At 45.6% G+C, this 26,409-nt stretch overlaps 1 pseudogene across 1 annotated transcript; it reads left to right on the top strand.

The window, feature by feature from the left end:
- The first annotated feature begins 2,370 nt into the window (after positions 1–2,370).
- LOC311115019 lies at positions 2,371–25,683 on the top strand (annotated as a pseudogene). The gene is made up of 11 exons: positions 2,371–2,580; positions 6,489–7,338; positions 13,285–13,464; positions 13,595–13,788; positions 18,954–19,218; positions 19,344–19,501; positions 19,722–19,891; positions 23,894–24,014; positions 24,978–25,049; positions 25,143–25,320; positions 25,372–25,683. The product of its transcript is annotated as an uncharacterized misc_RNA (transcript).
- Positions 25,684–26,409: the final 726 nt, after the last annotated feature.

Genomic DNA, 26,409 nt, shown 5'->3' with positions numbered 1-26,409 from the left:
TCTTTTTGTTCTATGACCTGAGTCTGTCTGATCATCATAGCCAGCCAGGTTAGCAGGTTGATTGCTAACGCTATACCTTGCTACCTACCTAGCTAGTTGACCATTTTAAACATTCAGCTAAGTAGTGATAAATAAATAAAAAATAAACTCTAACTAGAGAAGTGGCGAGATTGATAGCTCACGGGTCCTTCAAACGTTAGCAGGCGAGAGTCATGGTTAGCTAACTGCTGAATAATTGCTAACTGCAGAGTCATTATCGTCGGCTACAGTAGATAACGAAATTCAAAGCGTTTCCTTAACCTTATCATAGTCAACCATCAAGACAATTTATATAATAGATCAGGCCATTCTCAGCCTGCTGTGTTGTGGTCTTGTCTTTACTGTCTTCTTCAGGATGCGAGCTGACTGGTTTCATAATTCACCTCCAATCACCAGGATCATGTGTTTGGGGTTTGAAATGGCTTTACTGTTTTGAAAGGTTGTGTTGGAGCCTGGTTTAATGTATAGACAAGACCCACACAAATGTGATTGTTTACTCTGAGTCTGGGTACTATAGGCTACCTTCGATGCAACCAAGATAGTTTTTACATTGTGCTGGACTCTCTTGGTTGCGAAAAATGGAGACAGAAAATAACCCTAATACAATATAACTGGCTACACCAAAAAACACGTTTCCTGTCTACAAAGGCAAATCTATACTGAACAAAAATATAAACGCAACAATTTCAACGATTTTACTGAGTTACAGTTCATATAAGGAAATCAGTCAATTGAAATAAATTCATTAGGCCCTAATCTATGGATTTCACATGACTGGGCAGGGGCTCAGCCATGGGTGGGCCTGGGAGGGGATAGGCCCACCCAATGAGGAGCCAGGCCCAGCTAATCAATTAGTTTTTTCCTCACAAAGGGCTTTATTACAGACCAAAATACTCCTCAGTTTCATCAGCTGTCCGGGTGGGGTGTCTCAGACGATCCCGCAGGTGAAGAAGCCGGATGTGCAGGTCCTGGGATGGCGTGGTTACACGTGGTCTGCGGGTCTTCTTGATATGCCACACCTGTCAGGTGGATGGATTATTTTGGCAAAGGAGAAATGCTCACTAACAGGGATGTAAACAAATTTGTGCACAAACGAAATACGCTTTTTGTGCGTATGGAACATTTCTAGGATCTTTTATTTAACGTCATTATATTTTTGTTCAGTGTAGTAGTGACTTATCTCATGACTTCAGAACCAACTCTGAAGAAGGCAGATTTTGCCGTTTTAATTTTCAGTAGCTCTCTGAATGCATGTACATACAGTGTGTATTGCACTAATAAATCCTGCAATTTGGCTTTTTTCACTCAATGTCATAGTCGAGTAAGTACAATCACAGACGCCACAATGGAGGACAGACGCCACAATGGAGGACAGACGCCACATTTATTCAGTTGTATTTTTTGTTGCGACCATCGGTGGCAGCGCTGAGCCCATTCTACGGGAACTCTGTCTTTTTCAGCCACTAAAGATGTAGAAGAAGCGAGTATCAGGTGGAAAATGTCAGTAGTACTCGTTGGAATAGATGGATTGGTTGTTAAGCAACAAAAACCGACGCGTGCACAACTATGGGACAAAACAGACGGTGTTGGCTTAGCTAGATTGTTGACATGTAAACTATATTTAGTCTCCAATGTAATACTTTTGCACAATGAATACTTGTCTCTCAAATACATTGTTACAGTTGTTGGTTAGCTAGTGAACTTTAGCCATATTAGCATTGACATGAAATAAGTCAACGCCTCAAAACAAGACATGGTATCAAGAACAAGAGTAACGATTCCCCACATGGCAGTTTCCTGCTTCCTGTCATTGTTGGTAGCTGTCTGGCCATCCAGAATCACAACAACTAAGACTTCTGGCCCACTGATGCGTGCGCATCGTTTTCCTGACGTTGTGAGCTAACCCATCTATGGACCAACCTGAATAAAACCTGGTTTTAAAATGCATTTTTTTGATAGTGAGGGACACATTTCACTTTTAAGGCTAATAAGTTGAGTTCTTAAAGATTGTAGATTTGCCTTTGTAGACAGGAAACATTTTTTTGGGTGAAGCCGGTAATATTGTACTAGGGTTATTTTCTGTCTCCACGTCCCTAATTTTTGGCAACCAAGAGTCTAGCACAATGTAAAAACTATTTTTTGCATCAAAGCTAACCCACCCTAGCCTGAGTGCCAGTCTGTGCTATCTTGCCAACTGTTTGTCACCCATTGACTTGACAAGGACAATGATGGTGTTGACAAGAGCACAAACCGTTCTGGCACTCAGGCTACCCACCCCCTAATATGAATAACCAATATACAATTTTTCAGCAGAGGAAACGGCTCCAACTCGTTATGGAAGACTGCTTGCACACGTCTTCAGTGAAACTGTCTAAGTTGGTCCGATGGGCCCACAGTCACGGCACCATCTGTGCTCTCATCCCGAACCTCAAACACCTGCTCACTGAGGGGTCCCACGGGAACCTGACCGCCATGTGGGGGTGCAGCGCGGGCCACGCCTACCACTGGCCCCTCAACGTCACCTGCAAGATGGGCCCGAAGGTGGGCATTTCTGTCTCTGCAAATGTATATATACACTGAGTGTCCAGAGCGTTCCACAGAGATGCTGGCCCATGTTGACTCTAATGCTTCCCACAGTTGTTTCAAGTTGTCTGGATGTCCTTTGGGTGGTGGGCCATTTTTCATACACACGGGAAACAGTTGAGCGTGAAAAACCCAGCAGCCTTTGCAGTTCGTGACACACACAAACCGCTGCGCCTGGCACCTACTACCATACCCCGTTCAAAGTCACTTCAATATTTTGTCTTGCCTTGGATTCAACTGGTCAGTCTGTCTTGAAAAGAGCAGGTGTTCTTAATGTTTTGTACACTCAGTGTATATGTCCTCACTTTATATAGTATGTTATGCAGTTTCTGATCGTGTTCTGATCTAACTATCTCTACTGTATGTAGATAATAGGTACATTCCTGTCTACAGTGCATTCGGAAAGTATTCAGACCCCTTGACTTTTCCCACATTTTGTTACGTTACAGCCTTATTCTAAAATTGATTAAATTGTTTTTTTCCCCCTCATCAATCGACACACAATACCCGATATTGACAAAGCAAAAACAGGTTTTTAGAAATTGTTAAAAATGTATTAAAAATAAAAAACAGATAGTACATTTACATAAGTATTCAGACCCTTTACTCAGTGCTTTGTTGAAGCACCTTTGGCAGCGATTACAGCCTCGAGTCTTCTTGAGTATGACGCTACAAGCTTGGCACACCTGTATTTGGGGAGTTTCTCCCATTCTTCTCTGCAGATCCGCTCAAACTCTGTCAGGCTGGATGGGGAGCATCGCTGCACAGCTATTTTCAGGTCTCTCCAGAGATGTTCAATCGGGTTCAAGTCCGGGCTCTGGCTGGGCCACTCAAGGACATTCAGAGACTTGTCCCGAAGCCACTCCTTTGTTGTCTTGGCTGTGTGCTTAGGGTTGTTGTCCAGTTGGATGGTGAACCTTCGCCCCAGTCTGAGGTCCTGAGCGCTCTGGAACAGGTTTTCATCAAGGATCTCTCTGTACTTTGCTCTGTTACCGTATTGGTCCGAATATAAGACGGCCTTTTTTCCCCTCGAAATAGGTCCAAAAAAGTCGGGTCGTCTTATATTCGGGGTCTAGTATTCAGAGCGCAGTTTCTCTTCTTCGGCGCTCCCTTTAAATGTCAATACACATTCGCGGGCACAGATGGCGCCAAAAATTCGTTCCGGACGGAGGGAAGAGGCGTCCTTAACAACCAGCCCGTTACCGGTGTTTAAAGATGGAAAGACAGGCTGACCATTTAGAGACAAGTGGCTCAAAAGTGGGCCAGGTCAATAAACAACAGCGGAGGAGCTATGATGCCAATTTCAAAATAATGGTTGTCAATAAGGCAGAGTCATCTAACAACTGCCAAGCTGCCAAGACATTCGGGGTCACTGAGTGTAATGTAAGAAGATGGCGAGCAGAAAAACAACGTCTAAAAGATGCTAACAGTCAGCGAAAATCCTTCCGTGGTCCTCAAAGTGGTCGTTTCATTGAGGTTGACCGGAGGGTTTTTGAATATGTCAGGGAAAAAAGAGTTGAGGGAATGCCCATTACCAGAGCTGTCATCCAGGTTAAGGCCCTGGAAATCGCCAGAGAGCTCAACATCACTGGATTTAAAGCCAGCCTCGGCTGGTGTCGTAGGATGATGCGGCGTAATGGACTGTCACTTAGACGGAGAACGAGTTTGGCCCAACGCCTGCCGTCAGACTTCGGAGAGAAGCTGCTTTCGTTTCAGCGCTTTATTATCAACCTGAGGAAGAAGCACTCCTACCCGCTGGATCAGATCGGCAATGCTGATCAGACACCCGTTTATTTCGACATGCCAACATCGGTGACTGTCAATAGAAAGGGAGAAAAGTCTGTGTTGGTGAAATCAACGGGCAACGAGAAGAGCCGCGTCACTGTCATGTTGACATGTCTCGCTGGTGGCAGCAAACTCCCCCCGTATGTCATTCTTAAGCGTAAGACTGTGCCAAAGGACCCAATGCCAGCTGGCATTATTGTGCGCGCCCAGGAGAAGGGCTGGATGGAGTCGGGGCTTGTAGTGGACTGGCTAAAGGTTGTGTGGGGCGCACGCTACGGGGGACTGAGGAAGAGGAGGAACATGCTCGTTCTGGATGCGTTCCGCGGACATCTGACTGAGCCCGTGAAAAGTCAGGTGCGAGCAATGAACGGGGATCTTGTGATCATACCAGGGGGAATGACAAGCCAGCTACAGGTGTTGGACGTAGTTGTGAACAAGCCTTTCAAGGATAACCTGCGAAAAAAATACACAGAGTGGCTCCTGTCTGGCAACCACGCACTCACACCGACCGGGAAAATACAGAAGCCGTCAGTCCGTCTACTGTGTGAATGGATCCTGCATGCATGGGATGCTATTCCCTCACAGAGCATCATCGATGGCTTTAAAAAATGTTGCATCTCAAATGCATTGGACGGCAGCGAGGACGACGTGCTTTGGGAGGAGCCGGTGGAAGCGGAGCAGCTGGGGAGCGATGACAGCGAGAGCGAACACAGCGGGGCAGAGGACGTGTGTGAGGGATAGAGAGACATCGGAGGAGAAGTTTGGCGAATTTTTGTTAAGTTTAGTTAAATGTGTGGCCTGTATTTTCTCTGTTATTTAAAAATGTTGCTTTATTATTGCTTGATATTAATTTTGAATCATACTGTACATAGTTTGCCTTTGTGTTTAATTCACTGTGTTTTTAATATTGTTATTTTAAAATAAAATGAAGTTCTTTGTTCGGCAAATCTAGTCTGCAAATCTGTTTTTCTAAATGTTTGTGTTGAAAAACGGGGGGTCGTCTTATAATCAGGGTCGTCTTATATTCGGACCAATACGGTAATCTTTCCCTTGATCCTGACAGTCTCCCAGTCCCTGCCACTGAAAAACATCCCCACAGCATGATGCTGCCACCACCATGCTTCACCGTAGGGATGGTGCCAGGTTTCCTCCAGACGTGGCGCTTGGCATTCAGGCCAAAGAGTTCAATCTTGGTTTCATCAGACCAGAGAATCTTGTTTCTCATGGTCTAAGAGTCTTTTAGGTGCCTTTTGGCAAACTCCAAGCAGGCTGTCATGTGCCTTTTTACTGAGGAGTGGCTTCTGTCTGGCCACTCTACCATAAAGGCCTGATTGGTGGAAAGCTGCAGAGATGGTTGTTCTTCTGGAAGGTTCTCCCATCTCCACAGAGGAACTCTGGAGCTCTGTTAGAGTGTCCATTGGGTTCTTGGTCACCTCCCTGACCGAGGCCCTTCTCCCCCGATTGCTCAGTTTGTCCGGGCGGCCAGTTCTAGGAAGAGTTTTGGTGGTTCCAAACTTCTTCCATTTAAGAATGATGGAGGCCACTTTGTTCTTGGGGACCTTCAATGATGCAGAAATGTTTTGGTACCCTTCCCCAGATCTGTGCCTCGACACAATCCTGTCTCGGAGCTCTACGGACAATTCCTTCGACATCACGGCTTGGTTTTTGCTCTGACATGCAATGTCAACTGTGGGACCTTATATAGACAGGTGTGTGCCTTTCCAAATCATGTCCAATCAATTGAATTTACCACAGGTGGACTCCAATCAAGTTGTAGAAACATCTGAAGGATGATCAATGGAAACAGGATGCACCTGAGCTCAATTTCGAGTCTAATAGCAAAGGGTCTGAATACTTATGTAAATAACCTGTTCGCTTTGTCATTATGTGGTATTGTGTGTAGATTGAGGAAAAAAATGTATTTAATCCATTTTATAATAAGGATGTAACGTAACAAAATGTGGAAATAGGGAAGCGGTCTGAATACTTTCAGAAGGCACTGTATTGTTGTCTGCATGATTCCATCAAGTCAAATTCCTGGTACATGTAAATGCTGAATAAAGGTGATTCTGATTCTGAAGGAGCGAGGTGGCTGCTACCAAGACAGCCGCAGCATCAACTCAGACAGCCTCAGTCTCCAGGGAGGGACCTCTGCCTGCCAGAGCAGCCCAGGAGGAGAGAGGTTTCTGGGCCTCTCCAGCCAAGCCAAGTGGGGCGACAGCAGCCAGACCCGGGACTCCTGCGACTTCTCCAACTGCAGCGACGATAACACTGAGGCGGACGACAGCAACCTGTTTGATATTGTCTGTGAGTCCTCAGCCACAACGGACGAGGAAGGAGATGCAGACTACGAGCCTCATCACAGACTCAGGAAGAGGGGTCCCCTAGGGGGACCAGGGTCTGAGGACAAATCAGTGAAGAAGATCAAGCAGGAGACTGCTGAGGAATATTACACAGGACCTAAAGACCAGCTAGCAGCAGGGGGAGGTACTGACTCTGGCCTGGCCTCTCACTCAGTCTCCCAGTCCCCAAAGCCTAATAACTCTCAGTCCCAGTTGTCCCTGTCCCACGCTTCACCACACAAGCCCTCCCTGAAGGACGCAGACTGTTTGGGTGGTGGTGTGTCGTGGTCTCCGCTGGGGTGCTCCTCTCCTCACATACCCATGCTAGCCAAACCGCTACGAGGCTTTACTTCCAGCTCTGTCTCCAAGCCCTCCGTGATGAGCTCTGGTTCCCCCAGACATCAGGACCCGTCCTCTGGGTCGACTCAGCGCCTGAGAACCCTCCCTGGGGCAGCCGGTGAGCTGATGGAGGACCTGCTGAAGCCTGGCGGTTCTGAGGGGCCCTTTGGGGACCTGACTCCCTCCTGCCTCAGTGGGATGAACCCTGACCTGGACCTGATTGGGGCAGAGACCAAAGGAGAGGCTACAGGTACAGATACATCTCTGTCTCTCTCTCTCTCTTTCTCTCTGTCTCTCTCTCTGTCTCTCTCTCTCTCTCTCTCGCTCTGTCTCTGTCTCTCTGGCGCTCTCTCTCTGTCTCTCTCTCTCTCTCTCTCTGTCTCTCTCTCTCTCTCTGTCTCTCTCTCTGTCTCTCTCTCTCTCTGTCTCTGTCTCTCTCTCTGTCTCTCTCTTTCTCTGTCTCTCTCTCTCTGTCTCTCTCTCTCTCTGTCTCTCTCCCGCTCCCTGTCTCTCTGTCTCTCTGGCGCTCTCGCTCTGTCTCTCTGGCGCTCTCTCTCTGTCTCTCTCTCGCTCTGTCTCTGTCTCTGTCTCTCTGGCGCTCTGTCTCTCTCTCTCTCTCTCTCTCTCTGTCTCTGTCTCTGTCTCTGTCTCTGTCTCTGTCTCTCTCTGTCTCTGTCTCTCTCCCGCTCTCGCTCTCTCTCTCTGTCTCTCTCTCCCTCTCCCTCTCTCTCTGTCTCTGTCTCTCTCCCGCTCCCTCTCTCTCTCTGTCTCTCTCCCGCTCTCTCTCTCTCTCTCTCTCTCTCTCTCTCTCTCTCTCTGGCTCTCTCTCTCTCTCTCTCTCTCTCTCTCTCTCTCTGGCTCTCTCTCTCTCTCTCTCTCTCTCTGGCTCTCGCTCTGTCTCTCTGGCTCTCTCTCTCTCTCTCTCTCTGGCTCTCTCGCTCTGTCTCTCTGGCTCTCTGGCTCTCTCCCTCCCTCTGTCTCCCTCCCTCTGCTCTTTCAACAATGTCATCACACTAGTTCTGCTGTCAAACGAACAAACAACCAATTCTCACAAAATGCCCACTGAAATGTTAAATTGTATGGCAAGTTCAACATTCCTGAGTGGTATACCTGTGAGGTTTATGGACCTAGCTACCAATTAAAGAGATTCTCCAGTACTTTTGTATTGCAGATACAGTATGTGAACCATGTCATTGCTCAGATACAGTATGTATCTCTCTCTCTCTTGCTCTGCTGTGTGTGCACTCAAATGGCGAGGGGCTGAAGCTCATTGGCTAGAACTCAAATTGTTAGGGGGCTGGCCCACATTGGGGGGAAAATGGAGGGAAAATGGAGCCTTTAAACTAGGGATTTGGTGGCTAATTGAGGTAAACCGTCATTCTGCTCATAGATTATACATGTATGAAATACACATTGACACATCCAGCCCAAAGCAGGAGGTTTAAAGAATACTTAGTAGAAAGTTCTGGAGCATGTCTTTTAAAGAAGTGTCAATTGAAGATTATCCTTTACAAATAGCCTAGGCCTATTTAGAATATAGTTTTCACTGGTGTAGAAAATGTGCATGTGTGTCTGTAGGCCTAAAGTATGGGGATAGTTCTTCTGGAAGGTTCTCCCATCTCCACAGAGGAACTCTAGAGCTCTGTCAGAGTGACCATCGGGTTCTTGGTCACCTCTCTGACCAAGGCCCTTCTCCCCCGATTGCTCAGTTTGGCCGGGCGGCCAGCTCTAGGAAGAGTCTTGGTGGTCCCAAACTTCTTCCATTTAAGAATGATGGAGGCCACTGTGTTCTTGGGGACCTTCAATGCTGCCGACATTTTTTGGTACATTTTCCCAGATCTGTGCCTCGACACAATCAGGTCTCCGAGCTCTACAGATAATTCCTTCGACCTCATGGCTTGGTTTTTGCTCTGACCTGCACTGTCAAATGTGGGACATTATATAGACAGATGTGCCTTTCCAAATCATGTCCAATCAATTGAATTTACCACAGGTGGACTCCAATCAAGTTGTAGAAACATCTCTCAAGTATGGTCAATGGAAACAGGATGCACTGGAGCTCAATTTCAAGTCTCATCAAATGGTCTGAATACTTATGTAAATAAGGTATTTCCGTTTTTTAATTTGTAATTAATGTGCAAAAATGTCTAAACCAGTTTTCGCTTCGTCACTATGGGGTATTGTGTGTAGATTGAGGACATTTTTCTTTTTAGAATAAGGCTGTAATGTAACAATGTGGAAAAAGTCAAGGGTTCGGAATACTTTCCGAATGCACTATATACACAGTGTACAAAACATTAGGAACAGCTTAATATTGAGTTGCACCCCCTTTTTCCCTCAGAACAGCCTCAATTCATTGGGTCATGGACTCTACAAGGTGTCGAAAGCGTTCCACAGGGATGCTGGCCCATGTTGACTCCAATGCTTCCCACAGTTGTGTCAAGTTGGCTGGATGTCCTTTGGGTGGTGGACTGTTCTTGATACACACGGGAAACTGTTGAGCGTGAAAAACCCAGCAGCCTTTGCAGTTCGTGACACACTCAAACCGCTGCGCCTGGCACCTACTACCATGCCACGTTCAAAGTCACTTAAATCTTTTGTCTTGCCCATTCACCCTCTGAATGGCACACATACACAGTCCATGCCTCAATTGTCTCAAGGCTTAAAAATCCTTCTTTAACCTGTCTCCTCCCCTTCATCTGCACTGACTGAAGTGGATTTAACAAGTGACATCAATAAGGGATCATAGCTTTCACCTGCATTCACCTGTTCATAATGTTTTGTTCACTCAGTGTATATGTACAGTACCAGTCAAAAGTTTGGACACACGTACTGCATTCTGCAGCGATACGCCATCCCATACTCATTCCAGGGTTTTTCTTTATTTTTACTGAACTGGCTCTCATGAGGACCGCCACAGGAAAGGAAGACCCAGAGTTACCTCTGCTGCAGAGGATAAGTTCATTAGAGTTAACTGCACCTCAGATTGCAGCCCAAATAAATGCTTCACAGAGTTCAAATAACAGACACGTCTCAACATCAACATCAGAGGAGACTGTGTGAATCAGGCCTTCATGGTCGAATTGCTGCAAAGAAACCCCTACTAAAGGACACCAATAAGAAGAAGAGATTTGCTTGGGCTTAGAAACACGAGCAATGGACATTAGACTGGTGGAAATCTGTCCTTTGGTCTGATGAGTCCAAATTTGAGATTTTTGGTTCCAACCGCCGTGTCTTTGTGAGACGCAAAGTAGGTGAACGGATGATCTCCGCATGTGTGGTTCCCACCGTGAAGAATGGAGGAGGAGGTGTGATGGTGTGGGGGTGCTTTGCTGGTGACACTGTCAATGATTTATTTAGAATTCAAGTCACACTTAACCAGCATGGCTACCACAGCATTCTGCAGCGATATGGCATCCCATCTGGTTTGCGCTCAACAGGACAATGACCCAACACACCTCCAGGCTGTGTAAGGGCTATTTTACCAAGAAGGAGAGTGATGGAGTGCTGCATCAGACGACCTGGCCTCCACAATCCCCTCGACCTCAACCCAATTGAGATGGTTTGGGATGAGTTGGACCACAGACTGAAGGAAAAGCAGCCAACAAGTGCTCAGCATATGTGGGAACTCCTTCAAGACTGTTGGAAAAGCATTCCAGGTGACCTACCTCATGAAGCTGGTTGAGAGAATGCAAAGCTGTCATCAAGGCAAAGGGTGGCTACTTTGAAGAAAATGTTTTTGGTTACTACATGATTCCATGTGTTATTTCATAGTTTTGATGTCTTCACTGTTATTCTACAATCTAGAAAATAGTACAAAAATAAATAAATAAAAACCCTTGAATGAGTAGGCGTGTCCAAACATTTGACTGGTACTGTGTGTATGTGTGTGTGTATATATATATATATATATATATATATACAGTTGAAGTCGGAAGTTTACATACACCATAGCCAAATACTTTTAAACTCAGTTTTTCACAATTTCTGACATTTAATCCTAGTAAAAAGTCCCTGTCTTAGGTCAGTTAGGATCACCACTTTATTATAAAGAATGTGAAATGTCAGAATAATAGTAGAGAGAATGATTTATTTCAGCTTTTATTTCTTTCATCACATTCCCAGTGGGTCAGAAGTTTACATACACTCAATTAGTATTTGGTAGCATTGCCTTTAAATTGTTTAACTTGGGTCAAAAGTTTCGGGTAGCCTTCCACAAGCTTCCCACAATAAGTTGGGTGAATTTTGGCCCATTCCTCCTGACAGAGCTGATGTAACTGAGTCAGGTTTGTAGGCCTCCTTGCTCGCACACGCTTTTTCAGTTCTGCCCACACATTTTCTATAGGATTGAGGTCAAGGCTTTGTGATGGCCAATCCAATACCTTGACTTTGTTGTCCTTAAGCCATTTTGCCACAACTTTGGAAGTATGCTTGGGGTCATTGTCCATTTGGAAGACCCATTAGCGACCAAGCTTTAACCTCCTGACTGATGTCTTGAGATGTTGCTTCAATATATCCACATAATTTTCCTTCCTCATGATGCCATCTATTTTGTGAAGTGCACCAGTCCCTCCTGCAGCAAAGCAACCCCACAGCATGATGCTGCCACCCCTGTGCTTCACGGTTGGGATGGTGTTCTTCGGCTTGCAAGCTACCCCCTTTTTCTTCCAAACATAACAATGGTCATTATGGCCGAACAGTTCTATTTTTGTTTCATCAGACCAGAGGACATTTCTCCAAAAAGTACGATCTTTGTCCCCATGTCCAGTTGCAAACCGTAGTCTGGCTATTTGATGGCGGTTTTGGAGCAGTGGCTTCTTCCTTGCTGAGCGGCCTTTCAGGTTATGTCGATATAGGACTTGTTTTACTGTGAATATAGATACTTTTGTACCTGTTTCCTCCAGCATCTTCACAAGGTCCTTTGCTGTTGTTCTGGGATTGATTTGCATTTTCACACCAAAGTACGTTCATCTCTAGGAGACAGAACGCGTCTCCTTCCTGAGCGGTATGACGGCTGCGTGGTCCCATGGTGTTTATACTTGCATACTATTGTTTGTACAGATGAACGTGGTACCTTCAGGCATTTGGAAATTGCTCCCAAGGATGAACCAGACTTGTGGAGGTCTACAATTTTTTTTTTTCTGAGGTCTTGGCTGATTTCTTTTGATTTTCCCATGATGTCAAGCAAAGAGGCACTGAGTTTGAAGGTAGGCCTTGAAATACATCCACAGGCACACCTCCAATTAACTCAAATGATGTCAATTAGCCTATCAGAAGCTTCTAAAGCCATGACATCATTTTCTGGAATTTTCCAAGCTGTTTAAAGGCACAGTCAACTTAGTGTATGTAAACTTCTGACCCACTGGAATTGTGATACAGTGAATTATAAGTGAAATAATCTGTCTGTAAACAATTGTTGGAAAAATTACTTGTGTCATGCACAAAGTAGATGTCCTAACCGACTTGCCAAAACTATAGTTTGTTAACAAGAAATTTGTGGAGTGGTTGAAAAACGAGTTTTAATGACTCCAACCTAAGTGTATGTAAACTTCCGACTTCAACTGTATATAACAACTAAAGCCATAAACCCTTCTAACTTAACATGTTTCTGTTGAGCTTTAGGTCAATTCTTATTTCTGTATGTTAAGGTGTCATATTAGTGGTGATGAATAGCTGCATATTATTATTTGAATTTTTCCCCAACTCCCTTTCCTTATTAAAACATATAAACATGCTAACTGTATGACATTTTTAAAGCTAGTGGGAAAAAAAGCACCTCACCTTGTTAATGGAAAAATGCACTTCATGGCCAAGTTAACTGCACCAGTATTTTAACTGCACCAGTATTTTAACTGCACCTGTTTTGAGTAGCAGGCAGGTAGGCTCCAGTTTCTCTTGGATGTTTTTCATTTAAAAAAATATATTTGTCCATTTATGCACTGTAGCATGTTTTCTGCTATCTTATGTTGGAACAAGGGTGGGTTTCTCTCTGCCTACCCTGTATGTTCTCGGAACAGAGGATGTAGGCCTAATGTTACACAATGGGTTCACTGTTCAATCTGACTAGAGACACTATTCAATCTGAATCTGAAAATGCTATACAAGTTGAATAAGTGATGACGATTATTATTATTATTATTATTATTATTATGTACATATTGAAAACGGTACAGTCTTTGTCTCGTTGTTCTATCAGTGGGATGGGCTCTCTGTGAGATGGAGCGTCTGCGGGCGCTGCTGAGTGTGGAGCGGAGCCTCAGTCATCAGATGGGAGACACCATCAGTAGCCTGAAACAGGACAAGCAGCTGCTGCAGCAGGAACTCACCAAGAAGGCTGAACTCATCTGTGACTTCCTGCAAGACCAGCTGCGACCAGGTACGCTCCTCCCATTCCCGCCCAGGTATGCTACGATCTTACTGGTGAATTCTTTTGCACACTGTAGACTTTTTTTATAGGATTTAGAAAACAATATATTTTGGGTTTTCATTTCTTATTTTCCCCTTAGAGAAGAGGCGTGGTCATTCTTCCATCCAGATGGAGGTGGGGCTGGGCAGCTCCACCCACATGGGGGTGGGGTTCCCTGACGAGGGCATGGCGTTGGAGAACTCTGCCCTGTTCGAAAGCTTCGAAGAGGTGGAGACCCACCCCCTGGACCGACGCAGGGAGATGAAGAGGAGCAGAGATGGAGAGAACACACGAGTCAGGAGTAAGTACTGTAGATACCCCTTAAACAGAGTCAGGAGTACAGTACTGTAGATACCCCTTAAACAGAGTCAGGAGTACAGTACTGTAGATGGTCCTTAAACAGAGTCAGGAGTACAGTACTGTAGATGGTCCTTAAACAGAGTCAGGAGTACAGTACTGTAGATACCCCTTAAACAGAGTCAGGAGTACAGTACTGTAGATGGTCCTTAAACAGAGTCAGGAGTACAGGACTGTAGAGACCCCTTAAACAGAGTCAGGAGTTCAGTACTGTAGATGGTCCTTAAACAGAGTCAGGAGTTCAGAACTGTAGATGGTCCTTAAACAGAGTCAGGAGTACAGTACTGTAGATACCCCTTAAACAGAGTCAGGAGTTCAGTACTGTAGATGGTCCTTAAACAGAGTCAGGAGTACAGTACTGTAGATACCCCTTAAACAGAGTCAGGAGTACAGTACTGTAGATGGTCCTTAAACAGAGTCAGGAGTACAGTACTGTAGATGGTCCTTAAACAGAGTCAGGAGTACAGTACTGTAGATGGTCCTTAAACAGAGTCAGGAGTACAGTACTGTAGATGGTCCTTAAACAGAGTCAGGAGTTCAGTACTGTAGATACCCCTTAAACAGAGTCAGGAGTACAGTACTGTAGATACCCCTTAAACAGAGTCAGGAGTACAGTACTGTAGATACCCCTTAAACAGAGTCAGGAGTACAGTACTGTAGATACCCCTTAAACAGAGTCAGGAGTACAGTACTGTAGATACCCCTTAAACAGAGTCAGGAGTTCAGTACTGTAGATACCCCTTAAACAGAGTCAGGAGTACAGTACTGTAGATACCCCTTAAACAGAGTCAGGAGTACAGTACTGTAGATACCCCTTAAACAGAGTCAGGAGTACAGTACTGTAGATACCCCTTAAACAGAGTCAGGAGTTCAGTACTGTAGATGGTCCTTAAACAGAGTCAGGAGTTCAGTACTGTAGATGGTCCTTAAATAGAGTCAGGAGTACAGTACTGTAGATACCCCTTAAACAGAGTCAGGAGTTCAGTACTGTAGATACCCCTTAAACAGAGTCAGGAGTTCAGTACTGTAGATGGTCCTTAAACAGAGTCAGCAGTACAGTACTGTAGATGGTCCTTAAACAGAGTCAGGAGTTCAGTACTGTAGATGGTCCTTAAACAGAGTCAGAAGTACAGTACTGTAGATACCCCTTAAACAGAGTCAGGAGTACAGTACTGTAGATACCCCTTAAACAGAGTCAGGAGTTCAGTACTGTAGATACCCCTTAAACAGAGTCAGGAGTTCAGTACTGTAGATGGTCCTTAAACAGAGTCAGCAGTACAGTACTGTAGATGGTCCTTAAACAGAGTCAGGAGTTCAGTACTGTAGATGGTCCTTAAACAGAGTCAGAAGTACAGTACTGTAGATACCCCCTAAACAGAGTCAGGAGTACAGTACTGTAGATACCCCTTAAACAGAGTCAGGAGTACAGTACTGTAGATGGTCCTTAAACAGAGTCAGGAGTACAGTACTGTAGATGGTCCTTAAACAGAGTCAGGAGTTCAGTACTGTAGATACCCCTTAAACAGAGTCAGGAGTACAGTACTGTAGATACCCCTTAAACAGAGTCAGGAGTTCAGTACTGTAGATACCCCTTAAACAGAGTCAGGAGTACAGGACTGTAGATGGTCCTTAAACAGAGTCAGGAGTACAGTACTGTAGATACCCCTTAAACAGAGTCAGGAGTACAGTACTGTAGATACCCCTTAAACAGAGTCAGGAGTACAGTACTGTAGATGGTCCTTAAACAGAGTCAGGAGTACAGTACTGTAGATACCCCTTAAACAGAGTCAGGAGTTCAGTACTGTAGATGGTCCTTAAACAGAGTCAGGAGTACAGTACTGTAGATACCCCTTAAACAGAGTCAGGAGTACAGTACTGTAGATGGTCCTTAAACAGAGTCAGGAGTACAGTACTGTAGATGGTCCTTAAACAGAGTCAGGAGTACAGTACTGTAGATGGTCCTTAAACAGAGTCAGGAGTACAGTACTGTAGATACCCCTTAAACAGAGTCAGGAGTACAGTACTGTAGATGGTCCTTAAACAGAGTCAGGAGTACAGTACTGTAGATGGTCCTTAAACAGAGTCAGGAGTTCAGTACTGTAGATACCCCTTAAACAGAGTCAGGAGTACAGTACTGTAGATACCCCTTAAACAGAGTCAGGAGTACAGTACTGTAGATACCCCTTAAACAGAGTCAGGAGTTCAGTACTGTAGATACCCCTTAAACAGAGTCAGGAGTACAGTACTGTAGATACCCCTTAAACAGAGTCAGGAGTTCAGTACTGTAGATACCCCTTAAACAGAGTCAGGAGTACAGTACTGTAGATACCCCTTAAACAGAGTCAGGAGTACAGTACTGTAGATACCCCTTAAACAGAGTCAGGAGTACAGTACTGTAGATACCCCTTAAACAGAGTCAGGAGTTCAGTACTGTAGATGGTCCTTAAACAGAGTCAGGAGTTCAGTACTGTAGATGGTCCTTAAATAGAGTCAGGAGTACAGTACTGTAGATACCCCTTAAACAGAGTCAGGAGTTCAGTACTGTAGATACCCCTTAAACAGAGTCAGGAGTTCAGTACTGTAGATGGTCCTTAAACAGAGTCAGCAGTACAGTACTGTAGATGGTCCTTAAACAGAGTCAGGAGTTCAGTACTGTAGATGGTCCTTAAACAGAGTCAGAAGTACAGTACTGTAGATACCCCTTAAACAGAGTCAGGAGTTCAGTACTGTAGATGGTCCTTAAACAGAGTCAGGAGTACAGTACTGTAGATACCCCTTAAACAGAGTCAGGAGTACAGTACTGTAGATACCCCTTAAACAGAGTCAGGAGTTCAGTACTGTAGATACCCCTTAAACAGAGTCAGGAGTTCAGTACTGTAGATGGTCCTTAAACAGAGTCAGCAGTACAGTACTGTAGATGGTCCTTAAACAGAGTCAGGAGTTCAGTACTGTAGATGGTCCTTAAACAGAGTCAGAAGTACAGTACTGTAGATACCCCCTAAACAGAGTCAGGAGTACAGTACTGTAGATACCCCTTAAACAGAGTCAGGAGTTCAGTACTGTAGATGGTCCTTAAACAGAGTCAGGAGTACAGTACTGTAGATGGTCCTTAAACAGAGTCAGGAGTTCAGTACTGTAGATACCCCTTAAACAGAGTCAGGAGTACAGTACTGTAGATGGTCCTTAAACAGAGTCAGGAGTTCAGTACTGTAGATACCCCTTAAACAGAGTCAGGAGTACAGTACTGTAGATGGTCCTTAAACAGAGTAGGAGTTCAGTACTGTAGATGGTCCTTAAATAGAGTCAGGAGTACAGTACTGTAGATGGTCCTTAAACAGAGTCAGGAGTACAGTACTGTAGATACCCCTTAAACAGAGTCAGGAGTACAGTACTGTAGATACCCCTTAAACAGAGTCAGGAGTTCAGTACTGTAGATGGTCCTTAAACAGAGTCAGGAGTACAGTACTGTAGATACCCCTTAAACAGAGTCAGGAGTACAGTACTGTAGATGGTCCTTAAACAGAGTCAGGAGTTCAGTACTGTAGATACCCCTTAAACAGAGTCAGGAGTTCAGTACTGTAGATACCCCTTAAACAGAGTCAGGAGTTCAGTACTGTAGATGGTCCTTAAACAGAGTCAGGAGTTCAGTACTGTAGATGGTCCTTAAACAGAGTCAGGAGTTCAGTACTGTAGATGGTCCTTAAACAGAGTCAGGAGTTCAGTACTGTAGATGGTCCTTAAACAGAGTCAGGAGTTCAGTACTGTAGATGGTCCTTAAACAGAGTCAGGAGTACAGTACTGTAGATGGTCCTTAAACAGAGTCAGGAGTACAGTACTGTAGATACCCCTTAAACAGAGTCAGGAGTACAGTACTGTATATGGTCCTTAAACAGAGTCAGGAGTTCAGTACTGTAGATGGTCCTTAAACAGAGTCAGGAGTACAGTACTGTAGATACCCCTTAAACAGAGTCAGGAGTACAGTACTGTAGATACCCCTTAAACAGAGTCAGGAGTACAGTACTGTAGATACCCCTTAAACAGAGTCAGGAGTACAGTACTGTAGATACCCCTTAAACAGAGTCAGGAGTACAGTACTGTAGATACCCATTAAACAGAGTCAGGAGTACAGTACTGTAGATGGTCCTTAAACAGAGTCAGGAGTACAGTACTGTAGATACCCCTTAAACAGAGTCAGGAGTACAGTACTGTAGATACCCCTTAAACAGAGTCAGGAGTTCAGTACTGTAGATACCCCTTAAACAGAGTCAGGAGTACAGTACTGTAGATGGTCCTTAAACAGAGTCAGGAGTTCAGTACTGTAGATACCCCTTAAACAGAGTCAGGAGTACAGTACTGTAGATGGTCCTTAAACAGAGTCAGGAGTACAGTACTGTAGATACCCCTTAAACAGAGTCAGGAGTTCAGTACTGTAGATACCCCTTAAACAGAGTCAGGAGTTCAGTACTGTAGATGGTCCTTAAACAGAGTCAGGAGTTCAGTACTGTAGATGGTCCTTAAACAGAGTCAGGAGTACAGTACTGTAGATACCCCTTAAACAGAGTCAGGAGTTCAGTACTGTAGACGGTCCTTAAACAGAGTCAGGAGTACAGTACTGTAGATGGTCCTTAAACAGAGTCAGGAGTACAGTACTGTAGATGGTCCTTAAACAGAGTCAGGAGTTCAGTACTGTAGATGGTCCTTAAACAGAGTCAGGAGTTCAGTACTGTAGATACCCCTTAAACAGAGTCAGGAGTACAGGACTGTAGATGGTCCTTAAACAGAGTCAGGAGTACAGGACTGTAGATGGTCCTTAAACAGAGTCAGGAGTTCAGTACTGTAGATGGTCCTTAAACAGAGTCAGGAGTTCAGTACTGTAGATACCCCTTAAACAGAGTCAGGAGTTCAGTACTGTAGATACCCCTTAAACAGAGTCAGGAGTTCAGTACTGTAGATACCCCTTAAACAGAGTCAGGAGTTCAGTACTGTAGATACCCCTTAAACAGAGTCAGGAGTTCAGTACTGTAGATACCCCTTAAACAGAGTCAGGAGTACAGTACTGTAGATGGTCCTTAAACAGAGTCAGGAGTTCAGTCCTCTGTCAGGCGGTCAACAGCATCGTCCTCTGTCAGGCGGTCAACAGCATCGTCCTCGGTCAGGCGGTCAACAGCATCATCCTCGGTCAGGCGGTCAACAGCATCGTCCTCTGTCAGGCGGTCAACAGCATCGTCCTCGGTCAGGCGGTCAACAGCATCGTCCTCGGTCAGGCGGTCAACAGCATCGTCCTCTGTCAGGCGGTCAACAGCATCGTCCTCGGTCAGGCGGTCAACAGCATCGTCCTCTGTCAGGCGGTCAACAGCATCGTCCTCTGTCAGGCGGTCAACATCCCCATTATCCCTCACCAGGAAAAGAAAGAGTTGGGCAGACAGCTTTTGAAACATAAATGAATTAGTCTTGGTAGTTTAACAAACTCCTCCTCTTATCTCTCTCCCCAGTGAAGAACGTGGTGGGCGTGATCGCCAGGTACATGGCGGCCCTGCAGGAGTTCAGACGCAGCGTCTCCATGAAGGTGGCGTTCGACCGCGTGGGCGTCGACCGGAACACCATCTCAAGGACGGCGGCCATCGCCGAGCTGAGCCTGGCAGCTCCAGAGGTTTGTAATTCCTGTTGACTGTCCGCTATGAGACTTTTTAATGTTTCTATCTGAGCTATATGAACATGCTTTGATGATGCGCTGTCTTATTAAGCCTAGTTCTAGAGAATCTCCATTGGATTTGAGTCCCAGGCTAGGCTTAATCTATCAACGGGAAATGTAGTTTCTGTTTTTTGTTGTTGTGTATTTATAGTATTATATGTATCTAATCTTATCCTAGGTGTTCCACGCCCTGCCGCCGTGGGACGAGAAGGAAGAGACGCTGGCTCACTACGCCCACCGCTGCCGGCAGGCCATGGACGACACCATCCACGCCAAGATCAAAACCATGAAAACCAAGGGAGACCTGCTGCCTATAGTCAGCAAGCAACACCAAACTGAGACTGAGGGGTGTGTCCTATAGGACCAGACTGAGGGGTGTGTCCTATAGGACCAGACTGAGGGGTGTGTCCTATGATGTTCTATAGGACCAGACTGAGGGGTGTGTCCTATGATGTCCTATAGGACCAGACTGAGGGGTGTGTCCTATAGGACCAGACTGAGGGGTGTGTCCTATAGGACCAGACTGAGGGGTGTGTCCTATAGGACCAGACTGAGGGGTGTGTCCTATGATGTTCTATAGGACCAGACTGAGGGGTGTGTCCTATGATGTCCTATAGGACCAGACTGAGGGGTGTGTCCTATAGGACCAGACTGAGGGGTGTGTCCTATAGGACCAGACTGAGGGGTGTGTTCTATAGGACCAGACTGAGGGGTGTGTCCTATAGGACCAGACTGAGGGGTGTGTCCTATGATGTCCTATAGGACCAGACTGAGGGGTGTGTCCTATGATGTCCTATAGGACCAGACTGAGGGGTGTGTCCTATAGGACCAGACTGAGGGGTGTGTCCTATGATGTCCTATAGGACCAGACTGAGGGGTGTGTCCTATGATGTCCTATAGGACCAGACTGAGGGGTGTGTCCTATAGGACCAGACTGAGGGGTGTGTCCTATAGGACCAGACTGAGGGGTGTGTCCTATAGGACCAGACTGAGGGGTGTGTCCTATGATGTTCTATAGGACCAGACTGAGGGGTGTGTCCTATAGGACCAGACTGAGGGGTGTGTCCTATAGGACCAGACTGAGGGGTGTGTCCTATAGGACCAGACTGAGGGGTGTGTCCTATGATGTCCTATAGGACCAGACTGAGGGGTGTGTCCTATAGGACCAGACTGAGGGGTGTGTCCTATAGGACCAGACTGAGGGGTGTGTCCTATAGGACCAGACTGAGGGGTGTGTCCTATAGGACCAGACTGAGGGGTGTGTCCTATAGGACCAGACTGAGTGGTGTGTCCTATAGGACCAGACTGAGGGGTGTGTCCTATGATGTCCTATAGGACCAGACTGAGGGGTGTGTCCTATGATGTCCTATAGGACCAGACTGAGGGGTGTGTCCTATAGGACCAGACTGAGGGGTGTGTCCTATAGGACCAGACTGAGGGGTGTGTCCTATAGGACCAGACTGAGGGGTGTGTCCTATAGGACCAGACTGAGGGGTGTGTCCTATAGGACCAGACTGAGGGGTGTGTCCTATGATGTCCTATAGGACCAGACTGAGGGGTGTGTCCTATGATGTCCTATAGGACCAGACTGAGGGGTGTGTCCTATAGGACCAGACTGAGGGGTGTGTCCTATAGGACCAGACTGAGGGGTGTGTCCTATGATGTTCTATAGGACCAGACTGAGGGGTGTGTCCTATAGGACCAGACTGAGGGGTGTGTCCTATAGGACCAGACTGAGGGGTGTGTCCTATAGGACCAGACTGAGGGGTGTGTCCTATAGGACCAGACTGAGGGGTGTGTCCTATAGGACCAGACTGAGGGGTGTGTCCTATAGGACCAGACTGAGGGGTGTGTCCTATAGGACCAGACTGAGGGGTGTGTTCTATAGGACCAGACTGAGGGGTGTGTCCTATAGGACCAGACTGAGGGGTGTGTCCTATGATGTCCTATAGGACCAGACTGAGGGGTGTGTCCTATAGGACCAGACTGAGGGGTGTGTCCTATAGGACCAGACTGAGGGGTGTGTCCTATAGGACCAGACTGAGGGGTGTGTCCTATGATGTTCTATAGGACCAGACTGAGGGGGTGTGTCCTATAGGACCAGACTGAGGGGTGTGTTCTATAGGACCAGACTGAGGGGTGTGTCCTATGATGTCCTATAGGACCAGACTGACCAACACAAACATTGGCCGTGCGCAGTAGATCAGTTTCAATGAACGGCGGCAATTCAACATTACATTTTAGTCATTAACGCTCTTAACCACTAAGCTACCAGAATGGTCTGGAAACGAACAGAAAACGTCAGCCGATGTCCTGTAGTCAGAGGAGATGGGACTGCTACCTGCTCCGTGCGACCGACGGACGTTCGTGTTGCTGCGTCTTGTCCTTATGATAGTCTGGCCCCAGATCTGTCAGTTTGTGATGTCTTGCCAAGTTGGCACAAACCACTCTGGGACCAGGCTAGTCCTGTGATTCCCCTGTGGTTGTCATGGGGATTGTGCTCCAATTCCTTTTGAAAACAAGCGGTCTGTCCTTATTCCTCCATTCCACATCTGTCTGTCCAACCCACCACCATTGCAATGATAAAACACAGAAACTATGTAGGCTGCACACTTGACTATCATTAAAACACCTTGCTGTGTACATAAATGGTTGATTTGCTGTTCATCATTACTGTAATGGTCTACTACTATGTGAAAAATGAATTCTGTTTCTTGGATGATGTATTTATGCTTAGACGTTTTTTTTTAGAAGAGGAGAAACCTCAGGAAAATACTATTCAAATAAGAATCTTATTTTAGTAGAGAAACCTCTTATTTTTGTTTAATCTTATTATTTTTTTAAATCTTATTTTTGTTAAATCTTATTTTTGTTAATGCATGTTGATCTTTTCACTATAGTGACATTACACATTGTATTCTGAACTGTATCTCTTGACTCCTGTCCCTGCACAACTCCAGGACCTACGAATGGCTATAACCTGGTTATAGCCTGTTATGACAACACCTCGGTAGTCTGAAACATCTGTTTATGTAAAAAGAAAGAAAGAAAATGTCAAAGTATTACAAAATATATATATATAATTATACAAGACTCCACATTGAAAACAATGGAACAGTAGAGTTCTAGAATAGATTCTGAAGCATGTCGATGTCTGCTGCACTTTGGCAACATAACCTGGGTTGTTCCAAATGGCACCCTATTCCCTACACAGTGCAATGGTCAAAAGTAGTGCACTATATAGGGAATAGAATGCAATTTGGTACGCACATTATCAGTGAATCATCATCATCATCATTATTAAAAACGGAGACTTCAACAAGAAGAAACATTCATTGTTGCAGATGTCAAATGCACTGCACATAACAGTTCTCAATTCTCCTTCCTCATGACTAAAGTCATATCCCTTCTGTGTAAGGTATGATTACTGCAAGGCCTCAATACTAACTTCAACACTGCAGTATAAAATGCATTCATCCACAAGATTTAATAAACATTCTGATGAACCTCTTCCCTCAGAGTTTGACAGTGTGCCAAATGGCACCCTATTCCCTATACAGTGCACTACTTTTGACCAGGGCGCATAGGGCTCTGTTCAAAAGTAGTGCACTATTATTTTTTTACATTTTTAGTCATTTAGCAGACGCTCTTATCCAGAGCGACTTACAGTTAGTGAGTGCATACATGATTATTTTTTCATACTGGCCCCCCGTGGGAATCGAACCCACAACCCTGGCGTTGCAAACGAACCCACAACCCTGCCGGCCATTCCCTCCCCTACCCTGGACCAATTGTGCGCCGCCCCATGGGTCTCCCGTTCGCGGCCGGCTACGACAGAGCCTGGATTCGAACCAGGATCTCTAGTGGCACAGCTAGCACTGCGATGCAGCGCCTTAGACCACTGCGCCACTCGGGAGTCTATATAGGGAACAGGGTGCCATTAATCACCAGAAGCTCTGTGTGACTCCAGTTGTTTTGACAGAGATGGAGGAGAGCGAGAGACAGGAGCAGAATGAGACCAGCTCTTCGGAAACTTCAGAGACTTCCTGGTGTCCAAGTATCCATCTGAGAGCCAGGAGATCTACTGCCTCCTCTGCAGGTTATTTCCAAAACCAAGAGAGAAACTTACAGTTTTGTACTGGCGTCAGTATTTTAAATGAAAATGTATTATTTTTTTGTAGACTTATGTTCTCTTGTATCTACCGTATCTAGTATAGCATTTCCATGTTATGTGTGAATGTTACTGTAATACGTTGTTTAATATACAGTGCCTCTACACCTTATCTGACTTGCCACGACTGAAGTTCCCTCTGGGGAGAAAATAAACTTATTTTATTTTATTCTGCCCAGCCAGCTGGACTCCTACCTGGCCTCCTTCAGGGCGGCGAGGCAGAAGGACGGCTGGGAGTATGAACCCAACAGCCAACTACCAGTGTGGTCTGGAGTGTCACCTGAAGGAGCAGCGATACAGGTCATCAGAATCGAATAAAAATCCAAAGTTATTTGTCACCAAATACAACAAGTGACTTTACCATGAAATAATTATTTATGATACCTTTCCCAAACAATGCAGTTATAAAGTAAGAAAATTAACAAATAGATCAAAAGAAAATAGGAACATTATAATAACACCAACTAGGCTATATACAGGCGTACAGGGTAGTTGGGGTGATTGAGGTACTATGGACATGTAGGTAGGGTGTGAAAAGCAGAAAGCCCGGGTAGCCGTTTAATTACGTATTGATGTGATTGGAGTGAAGCCAAATCCAAACTGGCTTCTCTTGACACTTTTTCCTCCTACAGTTGAGCTCAATCAGTTTAGCTCAACGCTGATTGGCTATTTTTTCTTTTTTCTTTTTTATTATCAATGGAGGCCAAATGCTCGCAGGCTTTCCTTGCATTCAATGCTAGGGGCGGCAACAATGTCATACTCTTTTTGACCAGAAAGCATCAGGGCGTAGCGGGATTTCTTATAACGTCCGGATTAGTGTCCCGCTCCTTGAAAGCGGCAGCTCTAGCCTTTAGCTCGGTGCGGATGTTGCCTGTAATCCATGGCTTCTGGTTGGGGTATGTACGTACTGTCACTGTGGGGACTACAAAGTCGAAGCCGGTGTTAATGGCAGGTTAGAGAACTGGGACAGAAACCTAAAGGTTGCCGGCTCATGTCCGACAGGGAAAAAAATCTGGTCAGGATTGTCCTGCCGTTGTCTTGTGCTGTTGTGTCCTTGAGATAGACACTTAACCTCCAAACTGATCAATGGGTGCCTTAGTATGGGTGCCTTAGTATGGCTACCCTCTGCTCCAACCTCTCTGTCGTATGGGTGAAATAAAGCAGAAGACAAGAAGAAGACATCTTCTTCTTCTACAGCTACAGCATCACCAGAGACAAGGAGGCCCTGAAACAGAAGCCATGAAGCTTCTCTGACGAGCTGAGAAAGAGGGACCTGCTGAGCCGCTTCAACCATGATAGGACTGGCTCAACTTAGTGTGGCTCAACAACACAGAGGTGAGGTTACATCTGAAATGGCGTGTTTGTGTGCGTATGCAGGCAAACATGGTATGGTTTTAATACTAATGTGTGATGTATACCCCCATCAAGACGTTTGTCCACTGCACCGGCTTCCATGGCTCCTCGCTGACCACGCCCACCGGCCTGGAGTGGACCTGCCAGGACTTCTCAGACGTCTCTGCTGAGACCCGCCCGGCGGGGACAGATTGTCGGATCTACGCCACGCCTCACGCCCCCCCCCCCCCCTGACCCTGTACAGGACTTCAAGGTAATCTAATGTGTTTATCGGAGAAGACAAGCTGCTGCTTCTTCTTCTAAGGAGCATGCCCAGAGGAGACCCATGCTGTACGGGGACGCTCCCTTCTACCTGTCCATCAGACTTGTGGTCAACCTGGCCGCCCTCCACTGGTACAACCGCCAGGCCCTGGGTAAGAACAAACAGGCTATGATGGTGAGGAGGGCAACATACCTGGGAGGAAGACTCACTCCAGAACAAACAGGCTATGATGGTGAGGAGGGCAACATCCCTGGGAGGAAGACTCACTCCAGTGTATACCAGAGCTGCAGTACCCTGTCAGAAGCTCAGAACAACCAGCTGATCTGTAACTACATTTACATTTACGTCATTTAGCAGACGCTCTTATCCAGAGCGACTTACAAATTGGTGCATTCACCTTATAGCCAGTGGGATAACCACTTTACAATATGTATCAATTTTTATTTTTATTTTATTTCATTTTTGGGGGGGTGGGGTAAGGGGGGGTAGAAGGATTACTTTATCCTATCCCAGGTGTTCCTTAAAGAGGTGGGGTTTCAAGTGTTTCCAGAAGGTGGTGAGTGACTCCGCTGTCCTGGCGTCGTGAGGGAGCTTGTTCCACCATTGGGGTGCCAGAGCAGCGAACAGTTTTGACTGGGCTGAGCGGGAACTGTGCTTCCGCAGAGGTAGGGGGGCCAGCAGGCCAGAGGTGGATGAACGCAACAACCTTGGTCAGGCCAGTCAGTCTACCGGAGGATCCCACTCTGCTACTAAATTTGTTATCACTGGATCGTTCGACTCCTCAGACAACATGTGAGCCCCAGAGCCATGGTATGCCAAATGACACCCTATTCCCAATTTAGGACGCATGTTTCTCGAGATATGCTATGTGTCTGACAATACTGTTTTATTAATGTAATAATGAGGTAATATTCAGTCATGCTATTATATAATCAATATCATCAGTGCTATATGTAGTCTTGACTTGACTTAAGATCCTACACATATTATAGCCTGTAAATCTGTGAATGTAATTTCTTATTAATCAGTCAGGTTTAATGTTCACTCACCTACTATTCTGAATATACAGTACCAGTCAAA

This window comes from Coregonus lavaretus, assembly GCF_964263955.1.
Source record: "Coregonus lavaretus genome assembly, contig: HAP1_SCAFFOLD_340, whole genome shotgun sequence".
In the NCBI taxonomy this organism is placed as follows: Eukaryota; Metazoa; Chordata; class Actinopteri; order Salmoniformes; family Salmonidae; genus Coregonus; species Coregonus lavaretus.
Note: the sequence above shows the minus strand (reverse complement) of the source record. Positions and strands in the feature narration are given on the sequence as shown.